The sequence below is a fragment of the Mesoplodon densirostris genome, chromosome 13, assembly GCF_025265405.1.
Source record: "Mesoplodon densirostris isolate mMesDen1 chromosome 13, mMesDen1 primary haplotype, whole genome shotgun sequence".
NCBI classification, from domain to species: Eukaryota; Metazoa; Chordata; class Mammalia; order Artiodactyla; family Ziphiidae; genus Mesoplodon; species Mesoplodon densirostris.
The window spans coordinates 5,904,719-5,916,941 of NC_082673.1; the positions used below are offsets into that span (position 1 = coordinate 5,904,719).

Consider the following 12,223-nt stretch of genomic DNA (forward strand, 5'->3'; position numbering starts at 1 on the left):
TCTCTTCTAAAAGCGCTTCTAAAACAATTTTTCTTTCTCTCTTCTGCTGCCATAAAAATGAAAATAAGAAATTCCTATATGCCTGCTGTTAGAAAGATAATAATGAATTAAGCAACATGAACACACACACACTCAATACACAGCTTAATTCTTGCGATAGTATTTGCACTGTAGCCCAGTTGAATGGGTGAGTGGTAATGGTTCAGGTGTAGTTTTGAAATTCTAGCTCAGTCTGCTTTTTCTAGTTATGACTATCAGCTAAATCATCTGCATTGGAGGTCAGTCCCGGGAGAGAAGGGAAAAGCTTTGTTTCTGGCCCCCAGGCCACTCTTTCCAGGGAAGGAGAAATGTTTTCTTATTTCAATCCCATAGCAATCATCTCTTTATGTGTCCACCTTCCTCATACTAGACTGTGAACCTTTCCAGGGCAGGGGCTGAATTCCCCACAGGGAGATCAAGGAGGGACTGCATCAGGGGGCTGGATGCCTGCACGGTGTATCTGCCTGCCTACCGTCACTTTCTTTCCTTGGCAAAGTCAAACCTTTAAAGCATTTATAATTTTGGCTTTGCGGCAACCATAGTGGAATTCCTTATATCAATAGTTTAACAATGGCTTTAGTTGCTTCACCTCTGGAACCAGCAAAACAGCCCTAACTCTCTCCGGTTGTGTGTGTCTGTGTGGTTACTGAACACGATGCACTTAGTGTGTGAGCTTCAAATTTCACTGTCTGACATCTCTAGTTTACCAGCATTTGGGGAATAAATGCCCTTGACAGCTGCATTTGAGCTGGGTTTTGGTGATGAACTAGACCAGAATGAGCGTGCCTCTGGGGTAGGACGTGTGGTCCCATCTGGTTTTTTTTTGTTTTTTAAATCATGTTTTCCTTTTAATTGACACGGTTTCCTCTCTCGGGTGCTACTTTGGTAATGATTAGGTGCCCGCCTCTCAAGAACACTGCATCTGAACAGGCTGAGACAGGGCCATGGTGAACACAGACCGCAAAGCAGGGCCCTTGGAACAGCAAGAACAGAAAAAACCAGCCTTTCTCTTCACTTACAAAGGGGGTCCCTCAGAGGGTCCAAAGCTCTGTTTTCCAAATGTAGAAAACCTGGAGCTCAGTGCAAACTGGAAACCAAAATATATCAGAAATGAAACAGAGCGCTTCGTCAAATACTCAAGGTCTGATCATCCTGCCCCTTCTACAAGGAATGGCCCCCCTCCAGCATTTCTAAAGGAAGATGTTTTGTTTCTATTTCCCTTTCCAACTGGGTATAAAATCTACTAAAAGGGATATAATGAATCAGAATAGATATCAGCTCACTCACAGGACACTCCCAGGTAATGATTTTGGTTTGCTGAGATTATTCAGCCCATTATTTCAAAGTGGCAAAATTCAGGACAATCTGAGAAGAGAATTCAAAAGTGGCAGCTACATTCGCTGATAGGTTCATGTGAGACACACATACATACAACCCATTTTTCAGTGTATATGTCAAGAGGCCAAGACCTCTGGTCAGCTCAATAAGTTATTTTGTACATTACAGTGCACAGAACAACAGAGGGAGAGACACTTTCTAGGAGAGGTTCATCCTCTCTGAAGGAGGCTGGAGCCCAGTGCCCGGGGCCCTCGTTAGCTGGACCCCTCTTCTTCTTTGGTTGCGATGGCCTCAGAGACCACCGTTTCCTCTGATCCATCCACTGGCTTCTCCTCCTCCTGGGGATAGAGGTCCAGGTACTTCTGTATGCACTCCTGCATGGCCCAGAATGGTCTACACAGTCCAACCCCTTGACATCCTCTGTGCTGCAATGGAAGCAGGAGAAGGCCACCTTGAACTGCTCCCCAACACGGGCCGCCGGCCATCCCCGCAGGCACGGACAGTTGCAGTTGATGTCGTCTCGGTTGGGTAGGATCGGTCCGTGCTCCTCGTACGGATCACTGGGGTCGTCGGCCACCAGCTCCGCGTTGCTTGGAGTTTCACGGTCTTCTCTGGTCACCAATGTGATTCTATCCTTCCCTTGGTGCCGGCAGTAGGCCATGGTGCAGCCCGGCGCTCCGACCTCGCGGCAACTGCGGTGGCGGCCTCATGCCGTCGATCCCATCTGTTCAAGGCTGATGTTGAATAACTGATAATGAGTGACCAGACTCAAGTCGTGCCCTGGTAACAAGACTGTTTGGAACAGCAAATCCCACTTAAAAAATATTACAGATAAATGGTATCTCTTTGAATGCCTGGTGTAGTACTTAGAGGCCAGTTTACAATTTTTCAATTAAAGTGATTCCTTCTTGGTTGCATTAGTGGCAAGAAAAAAGGGACACTTTATTTATTTATTTTTTGGCTGTGTTTGGTCTTCGTTGCTGCATGTGGGCTTTCTCTAGTTGCAGCAAGCAGGGTCTACTCTTCGTTGCGGTGCGCGGGATTCTCATTGCGGTGGCTTCTCTTGTTGTGGAGCATGGGCTTTAGGCACGCGGGCTTCAGTAGTTGTGGCTCGTGGGCTTAGTTGCTCCGTGACATGTGGGATCTTCCCGGACCAGGGCTCAAACCCGTGTCCCCTGCATTGGAAGGCGGATTAACCACTGCACCCCCAGGGAAGTCCCCCCCCAAAAGGGACCCTTTAGAAATAACAGCAAATCATCCGGGTAGAGATATTTTAAGTATAAACAATGATTTCAGGAGCAAGACTAAATATGTAAGCCCTTTCTCCTTAACTTTAGTGTCAAACTACAAATGATCATGAAATACAGTTAAAGAATGTAGAGAAAGGAAGGTTAGAAGGAAGGAAATAGCTTTTGTACTTTTTCAGGTTTACCATCCAGTTGTTTCCTTCCCAACCCTATAGCCGTATTATTTTAAATATAGAATGAAAACCCATATGTATTAAGACATGATTGTTATTCACACAGCAACCCAGATTTGAAGAGAAAGAGTAATAAAAACTAATTATGGCACAGAAATAGAATGAGAATTAGAACTCCAGTTTCTCTCAGTGTTCAATTATATTTTTATCAGCCTTAGAAACTAAAAGGGAAAAATCCAAAATCAATAAAACCAGTAATTGATGGAAATGTCTTTTAAAGATGCAGCAATGAATTTAAACTTTCTGCACACAATTTTAATGGTAGTGCTGTTTTTCCCCAACATTTCTTAAATCTGTGGCTTTGAGCCTGGCCCCATGCTGTCAGTCTGCTTTAGCACATCATGAAGGGAAGATGGGAAACGCTACTTCTGGAACTGCATGTTAGGATTTTCTAACACAGTGCCTGAGTGTGTGTTTAGTATCTTATCACTTGACTTAGAAACCACTTTGAAGCTTTGAATTAGGATCATCAATATAATAATTGGACAGCATTCGTTCCCCTTGGTAATAAAAAGTGATTCTTTTTTGGATTCTCTTAGCCTTACCAAAAAAACAGAGTATTCAAAGATCTCCAACACAAGTTCTAGCTCAAGGACACTTGTGTTCTAATATATATTCCTAATATATATTTGTGTTTAAAAAACATTAATATCCATTAGCCTCATAAATTTCACCATTATATTTTTATTTATCTTTATTATTAATCTCGTATGAATACTGAGGATCAAGGAATTGAAGTATAATCCAATTTGAGATCGTCTGTGTCAACAGACTCTCAGCTAAAGCCAGTTAAATATGATTTTAGGTTTCTGAAGAGCCCATGGATTATGAAAAATAAATCAGTCATTAAGAGATCTAAGATGTGGGTGAGGGAAAATGTTCCAACCAAAAACACTCTGATAACAAATAGACATAGAAAACAAATGTATGGTTACCATAAAGGGAAAGGCCAGGGGAGGGATAAATTAGGAGTTTGGGATTAATACAATAGATATACACTACTGTATATAAAATAGATAAACAACAAAGACCTACTGTATAGCACAGGGAACTATAGTCAATATCTTGTAATAACCTATAATGGAAAAGAATCTGAAAAGATCTGAATCACTTTGCTGTACACCTGAAACTAACTCAACATTGTAAATCAAATATTACTTCAGTTTTTAAAAAAAAACCTCTGATAAATTAGGAACTAAATAATGACAGAGTCTGTGACACAGTGTAGAGAAGAACAAGAGGATTACAACAGTAACCTACCACCCAGATCCATCACACTGAGCCAGAAGAGGAGGGAAAGGAAATAGCACATTTAAGGCATTAATGACAACATTCTGACACACATTTCCACAATAGCTTCTATGTATGGTACAGAAGACACACACCAAAATTTTTCTGTTTGCTTCTTAAAATATATGCATTTTTAAAAGTTTACTCAGAACTGAGTTAATTTAGTAAAGCAAAAATTCAATTTGACTGTTGAAACAGGTGAAGGCAATTGCCTAGACTAATAAAATTAGCTGTAAAAACTACTGAAAATGTTAAATGATCCCTTAAAGCTCTAATTTGTCATGGAATAATAATAATGCTATAAGGAGTCAGCATTAGGACTGGTACTGAAATCATGCACCTCAGATTGGGACTTGAACCCATGTGCCCAGACTCAAACCTAGCCAAAACCCACAGTCTTCCAACTGAGATCACACATCTGGTTTCAGAACTTAATGAAACTCAGATTCTTGATGTCTCATCACAGAAAGAATTCAGTGAGAAACAAAGTGATAGGTAAGAAGTGGATTTATTTAGAGAGAAACACACTCCACGGACTGAGTGTGGGCCATCTCAGAAGGCGAGAGCAGCACCAGGGTATGGGGTTGTCAGCTTTTATAGGGGTGGGTAATTTCATAGGCTAATGAGTGGGAGGAGTATTCCTGCTATTTCAGGAAGGGGCGGGGATTTCCAGGAATTGGGCCACCGCCCACTTTTTGATCCTTATGGTCTGCCTTGGAACTGTCATGGTGCCTGTGGGTGTGTCATTCCGCTTGCTGATGTGTTACAATGAGCATATACTGAGGCTCAAGGTCTACTGGAAGTCGACTTGTCCGCCATCTTGGACCCATTTGGTTCTAATCAGTTTATGTCATGTCCTCAGGCTGCGTCATTCTTCTAAAGGTTGTGCCCTGCCCCTTTCCCTCCTGTTTCAGTACCCTGATGTAGGTTCTTGAGAAACCACGCTTTGTTGGTAATTGCCTGCTCAAAGTTAAGTGAGATCAGAATTTGTAGGCTCGAGGCCAGATTCTAGGAAGCCGGGAGGTCTGTGTTTTAGGCTCTTCTCACCCAACCCTTCCATTTCTTTGAGAACCCTGGGAATGTCTAGCTAAATGTCACTTCCCCCAGGAAAACTTTCCTGAATTTTCCCAACTCTGAAAGTTCGTTGTTGTCTCTTTTTCCTATACTTTTTGGCACACATCCTAGCAGCCTTGTGCATGCAGAACAAAGACTGACTCTTCGTATTTGAATTCTCAACCTTTCGGAAGTTAACCATAACAGTAACTAATATGCAGCACTCAGCGTGTGCCAGGCACTGTTCTAAGCACTGTGTGTTTATCAACTCACGTCTTTTCTCATAGCAGCCCTCATGTGGGTAGTACTCTGATCTCCATCTTTCAAGTGAGGACACTGAAACACAGAACTGATAGGTAGGTCACCCCAGATTACGGAGCTGGTACATCCTAAATGACCTCACCTCTGTCATGCACTAGACAATGGCATTACTTGAACATGCCTAGATTTTGTATTTGACCAACTACCCAAAATCATCCGTGGAGAGTTTCCACACCCTTAACAAGTTATTCTTTTAGGGTGTGTGTGTGTGTGCATGTGCATGTGTGTGTGTAAAATCTAACCCTTTTTAGCCTCATAAAATGCAAATTTATTTTGAGTGTTAAGACTTACTATCATACTAATTCCATTCTGGCAGTCTCCCAGGGCCTGGGATAGAAGCTTGGGGCAGCCTGCCTTTTGCTTAGCAATACAGGGCTGGGACTAAACCCAAGTCCTGGTTTCCTCCAATCCTGACAGAAAAGTTGCCAGTCCGTGTGGCTATGGATATGTGCTCTCAGGAAAAAAGGTAACTTTCTTAGTTCCTTTTCTTCTTCTTCATTTTTCTTTTTTTTTCTTTTCACATATTGGTTCCTTTTATTTACAGGGTAGCAAAATAGTTATATTTTTGTGCACTTTGTCTGAACAAATCACCACAAACTTAAATTCATATGAACTTAAATAATATTGGCTCACAGTTTGTAGGGCAGAAGCCCTGGTGGGCTCAGCTTGTTTTTCTGTTCCAGGTTGCACAGAGCAGAAATCAAGGTGTCAGCCTCCCTATTTGGACGGAGGCTCAAGAGATGGATCTGTTTTCAGGCTCATTCAGATGTTGGCCGAAGGCAGTTTTTTTGCAGCTGTAGCACTGACGTCTGTCAGCTTCTGGAAGCCTCTACCCTCCTTAGCTCACGGCCCCCTTCCTCCATCTGAAAGCCAGAAAGGGTCCCTCTCCCACTTGGAATCTCTCTGACCTCCTCCTGGACATCCTCATTCTGACCCTCTGCTTTCCTTTTTGTCATTTAAGGTCTCATGGGATTACACTGGGCCCAAACCCATCATCCGGGATAATCTCCCTATTTTAAGATTAACTGATAAATTACCTTAACTCCATCTGAAAAGTCCCTTCACAGCAGTATCTAAATTAGCATTTGATTGAATAACTGGAGGACAGGAGTCCTGGGGGCATCTTTAGAATTCTGCCAGCCACACCTTGTTGACCCTCAAAGTGTAAACATGAAAATGTTTCCTTGACCACAAGTTAAGAATGCTCATGTGTTTTCTTTTTCTTTTTTTTTAAATAAATTTATTTACTTTGGGCTGCATTGGGTCTTCATTTCTGTGTGCAGGCTTTCTCTAGTTGCCATGAGTGGGGGCTACTCTTCGTTGCAGTGCGCAGGCTTCTCATTGCAGTGGCTTCTCTTGTTGCGGCGCACGGGATCTAGGCACGTGGGCTCAGTAGTTGTGACTTGCAGGCTCTAGATCTCAAGCTCAGTAGTTGTGGCGCACAGACTCAGTTGCTCCGCGGCACGTGGGATCTTCCTGGACCAGGGCTCAAACCCGTGTCTCCTACATTGGCAGGTGGATTCTTAACCACTGTGCCACCAGGGAATTCCCGTGTTTTCATTTTTTTACTCCACATATTTTCCAACATACTAGCAAAGGTACCTGTTAACAACAAATACACTGAAACTAGGAATTTAGTTATAATTCTAATAAAAAGACATTTTTACCAGTGGATGGATTACTTTCTATAACATCCCTTTATGATGTGTAAATATACCAATTGAAATGAATGATATGAAATATATGAATATGTGTATTAATATCTTGGATTGTTTACTATCAATAAAACTGTCTATAAAAATAATTTCAACATGATGATTAAATTTTGCTTCAGGTTTTACATGCAGCACAGTGATGCTTATAGGGAAAGATCTTGGTGAGTTGATGGCACATAGCCTCTAGGTGTTGGATGCCTAGAGCATTCCAGAAAGACAGTGTCGATCTTTCTCAAAAATCTCCCCAGTTACCCTACTGCATCAGACTCTCAGTGTTCACGTTTCCTCTCCTCTGACATTTCCACTGCGGCAACCAAAGGCCATTTCCTCTTGGCCTGTCAACAATGGAAATTGAAAACAGCTGCTCCTCAATCCTTTGGCTAATAGGTTCTCTGTGTACATTGGGTTACCAAGTCTTTAAGGTCACCTCCAATACCTGAAGAGGTCACAGAGGTGGAGAGTTTTGAAGTTGAAAGTGGTCTTTGTAATCATGTAATCCAATTTCCACCCAGGGCCAGGGTCCCATCTGTAACTTCCATCCCCCAGCCATCCTCTGGCCTCTGCACAAACACTTCCAGAACAGGAAATTCGTGATCCCTAAAGCAATATATTTCTCGTTTAGATGACTTGAATTGTTAGAAACGTTATTCTTTTTTTTTATGGGTATACTATTTTATTATCATTTAAATTTCACCAAGAATGAACTCAAGTACATGCTAGCCATATGTTCAGATTTTTAAAATAAAGATAAAATGGAAAAACAGCTTTAAGAGTGCAATGTACTTAACACTGCATAATATATTCAAGTAGGCAATCTAGGGGGTGGCATAACTATACACTTAGGAACACTTAGGAGCACAAAAAATATAGGGATAAGTCCTGGAATTGGAGGGAAAACCATTCGGGACTGAACAGAGGTCCCTGGTTGCTGAGAGAATGTCCCCTTGACTTCAGACTTGAGACAAACCCAAGGAGTCTGTCAGTATACAGAAACCACTGATTTCAGAACAGTAATAGTTGGCCAGAGCCAACTCAGACTGTGGGGTACAGTCTGAAGCGAGCAGAGTTGTCTGGAGGCTGGAAATGTTGTAGCTGAAGCCCAGCATAGGTAGCCGAGCAGCCATCTTCTAAAAATCGCTGATTTATACACAAGTTCCTAAGATGCTTTTCCCAAACAGGGTAGAAAGGTTATTCTTATATTTAACTGGAATCTGACTGTCATTTCTACAGGACCTTATGAGAATGCATTCATGCATTTTCTTTTACACAGTAGTTCACCTATATGAAGAGGTCTCCTGTTCCCCTACACAGTTTATTTAAACTTTATCATTTCTTCATGTGAAATGGCTTACATTCATCTTATCCATTTTATTAATTTCTGTATGCTCTTTATTTTGTGAATGCCCCTCTTTTAAAAACTTATCCAAATAATGAAATAAGTGACCCACAGTTACAGTCAAAAATATGATTGACATTTAAAAAACAGAATACTCAGTAACATAAGGAAGGCTCAAAAGAAGATACTATATTTCCATTCTTATAAATTCAAAATCTATCTTGTTTACAGTAGCATATATAGATAATATTATTATAAAGAAAACCCAGTTAACAATTATTATATAAGTTACTATAGTGTTTAATTCTTGAGACAGAATGAGGTGTGAATAGGGAAGCCCATGGGGTTGGGTTTAGGGAATGTTTTAGAGTATCAGCAGTGTTTTTTTTTGTTTGTTTGTTTCCTTGTTTGTTTTGGTTTTGACCATGTTGTGCAGTTTGTGGGATCTTAGGTCCCCAACCAGGGGTCAAACCTGTGCCCCCAGCAGTGGAATTGGGGAATCCCTAACCACTGGACCACCAGGGAATTCCCCTCAACAGTGCTTTATTTCCTGACTCTAGTGGTGATTTCATGATATTCACCTTTCATTAATTGTGTATATACTTTTTTTTTTAGATTCCATATATATGTGTTAGCACACGGTCTTTGTTTTTCTCTTTCTGACTTACTTCACTCTGTATGACAGTCTCTAGGTTCATCCACTTCACTACAAATAACTCAGTTTCATTCCTTTTTATGGCTGAGTAATATTCCATTGTATATATGTGCCACATCTTCTTTATCCATTCATCTGTTGATGGACACTTAGGTTGCTTCCATGTCCTGGCTATTGTAAATAGAGCTGCAATGAACATTGTGGTACATGACTCTTTTTGAATTATGGTTTTCTCAGGGTATATGCCCAGTAGTGGGATTGCTGTGTCATATGGTAGTTCTATTTGTAGTTTTTTAAGGAACCTCCATACTGTTCTCCATAGTGGCTGTATCAATTTACATTCCCACCAACAGTGCAAGAGGGTTCCCTTTTCTCCACACCCTCTCCAGCATTTATTGTTTGCAGATTTTTTGATGATGGCCATTCTGACTGGTGTGAGATGATATCTCATTGTAGTTTTGATTTGCATTTCTCTAATGACTAATGATATTGAACATTCTTTCATGTGTTTGTTGGCAATCTGTATATCTTCTTTGGAGAAATGTCTGTTTAGGTCTTCTGCCCATTTTTCGATTGGGTTTTTTGTTTTTTTGATATTGAGCTGCATGAGTTGCTTGCATGTTTTGTAGATTAATCCTTTGTCAGTTGCTTCATTTGCAAATATTTTCTCCCATTCTGGGGGTCAGAAGAACCTAAGGGCAAGATGGAAATAAAGACACACACCTACTAGAGAATGGACTTGAGGATATGGGGAGGGGGAAGGGTAAGCTGTGACAAAGTGAGAGAGAGGCATGGACATAGATACACTACCAAACGTAAAATAGATAGCTAGTGGGAAGCAGCTGCATAGCACAGGGAGATCAGCTTTGTGCTTTGCGACCACCTAGAGGGGTGGGCTAGGGAGGGTGGGAGGGAGAGAGATGCAAGAGGGAAGAGATATGAAGACAAATTTATATGTATAACTGATTCACTTTGTTATAAAGCAGAAACTGACACACAATTGTAAAGTAATTATACTCTAATAAAGATGTTAAAAAAAGAGGAAAAAATTGTGCATATACATTGTATGCATTTTTCTGAATGTATATTTCACATCTGTGCCCAGTTATTAGCATTTTTCTCTAAAAATGTGGGTGCATATATTTTGACTGAACAATTCACTTTATAGAAAATTGTCCCAAGCAAATAGTTAAGAATATGCACAAAATCTAGCTCAATGTATGTTTAAAGCAGTAATGATTATAATAGGCAAAAAAAAGGCCCAGAGTAAGTTAAATACCCAAAGTTAGATTGAGTTATTTATGATATATGTATGTATTGATAGAAAAACAGTTATGATTTTTTTTTCTAAATATAAAAAAATAAGATACAAACCTGTATAATTACATTTTTAGAAAATCTGAAAAGGACTTCAATGAAATATTAAGATCATCTCTCAGAGGTTTAATATGGTTTATTTTTATTTTCTTCCTCTTTTCCATTTCTGCTTTTAGATTATTCTATAATGATGTGTGCAGAGTACAATTTTGTAATACAAGTATTATTAAAAATAAAAATATATTGGACCTCGTGGACATAATATTCTAAATGTGTTGTGGATCCTGGTGACTTGCCTCCTACATAGAGTCCACATGCAGCCAGTTTTGCACAATGTTTGTAGAAGCAGCTATAGGACACTGTGTGAGAAAAGAAATGGGAAGAGTCAAGTGAAATACAAGATCAGCTGAATTCAAACCACACCTTTTTTAATTTAGGTTTTTAAAATCAAAGTTATTTAACGGCATCAAGAGTCAAGTAGTCTTGTCAAAGCCTTGGTAGGAGAAAAGCAAGCCCCAGGCTCCTCTCTTCCCCTATTTTCCACTTCCCAGATACAAAAATTTCAAACCTTTCTGCTGATTCTTGTAGTACATGCCTCCCTAAACAACAGGTGGATAGGGCTTCATCTTGTAGCTTGAAGCATTATCTATTGATTTCCCACTACAGGAGGTAAAGATTTATCTCTTTTCACTATTACACAATGCACATTCCTGTCCTCCCAACTTCACAAGATCACAATTTAGCTTATAAATATTTAGTGTTTACATCATCATGACAAGAATACAACACAGCTGAGTCATGTAGTATTCATCACTGAAAACCTTTTTGTTTGCCTTGGTGTTAGTAATTGTTTCCGTTTATTTCCTTGGTTTTCAATATTCTTATCTTCCTCAGTTGGACAAACCCCAAACTCATCCCCAGTTGTATAAACCTCCTCTCAGTTCATTCAATACATTCTCTATTGATCAGGCTAACAATTTTTTTTTTTAAGAAATCTTTCCCAGAGCTCCTGTCTCTCATCAGACCTGGCTGCTCACTCAGAACTCTTTTGTCATCCTGGGTATTCTTTTCACTTCTCTCTTGTGTTGACCTGTGTCCTGGATCCTGTGACATCCTCCTTCTTGAAATGTTTCCTCCCATATTTTGGTGGAACACATTCCTTTGTAGCTTCCTAAACAGCTGCATGGAAAGTCATTTCTTTTGCTATTTCAAATGTCCCAAAAGTCTTTATTCTACCTTTTCACTTAATTGATGATTTCTGTAAGTATAGAACTCTAAGTTGGAATCATTTTCTCTCAGAATTTGGAAAGCATTGCTCCCTGTCTTCCAGTTTCCAGTGTTGCAAAGTCCGATACCAGTTAGATTCTTGAATTTTTACAGATAATCTTGAGCTCTTCAGTTTTGGAACTGTCTTGAATTCTTTCTTTAATAATTTTTTCACCTCCATTTTCATACTTCTTTCCTCCTGAGTCCTCTCTTATCCAGATGTTGAAACTTCTGGAAGAACTTTAATTTTCTTATCTTTTCTATCCATTTTCCATACTTTGTCTTTTGCTCTGCTTTCTGAGAGCTTTGTTCAAATTTATCTCCCAGTCATTCTATTGAGGTTTCCATTTCTGCTATTACATTTTTAATTTCCAAGAGCACCTATTTTGATCTGTGAATGTTCTTTTTGGTTT

At 40.0% G+C, this 12,223-nt stretch overlaps 1 pseudogene; it reads right to left on the reverse strand.

Annotated features, from left to right (window-relative positions):
• Positions 1 to 1,631: 1,631 nt before the first annotated feature.
• On the reverse strand, positions 1,632 to 2,038 carry LOC132501018 (mitochondrial intermembrane space import and assembly protein 40-like; annotated as a pseudogene).
• Between the last annotated feature and the right edge of the window lie 10,185 nt (positions 2,039 to 12,223).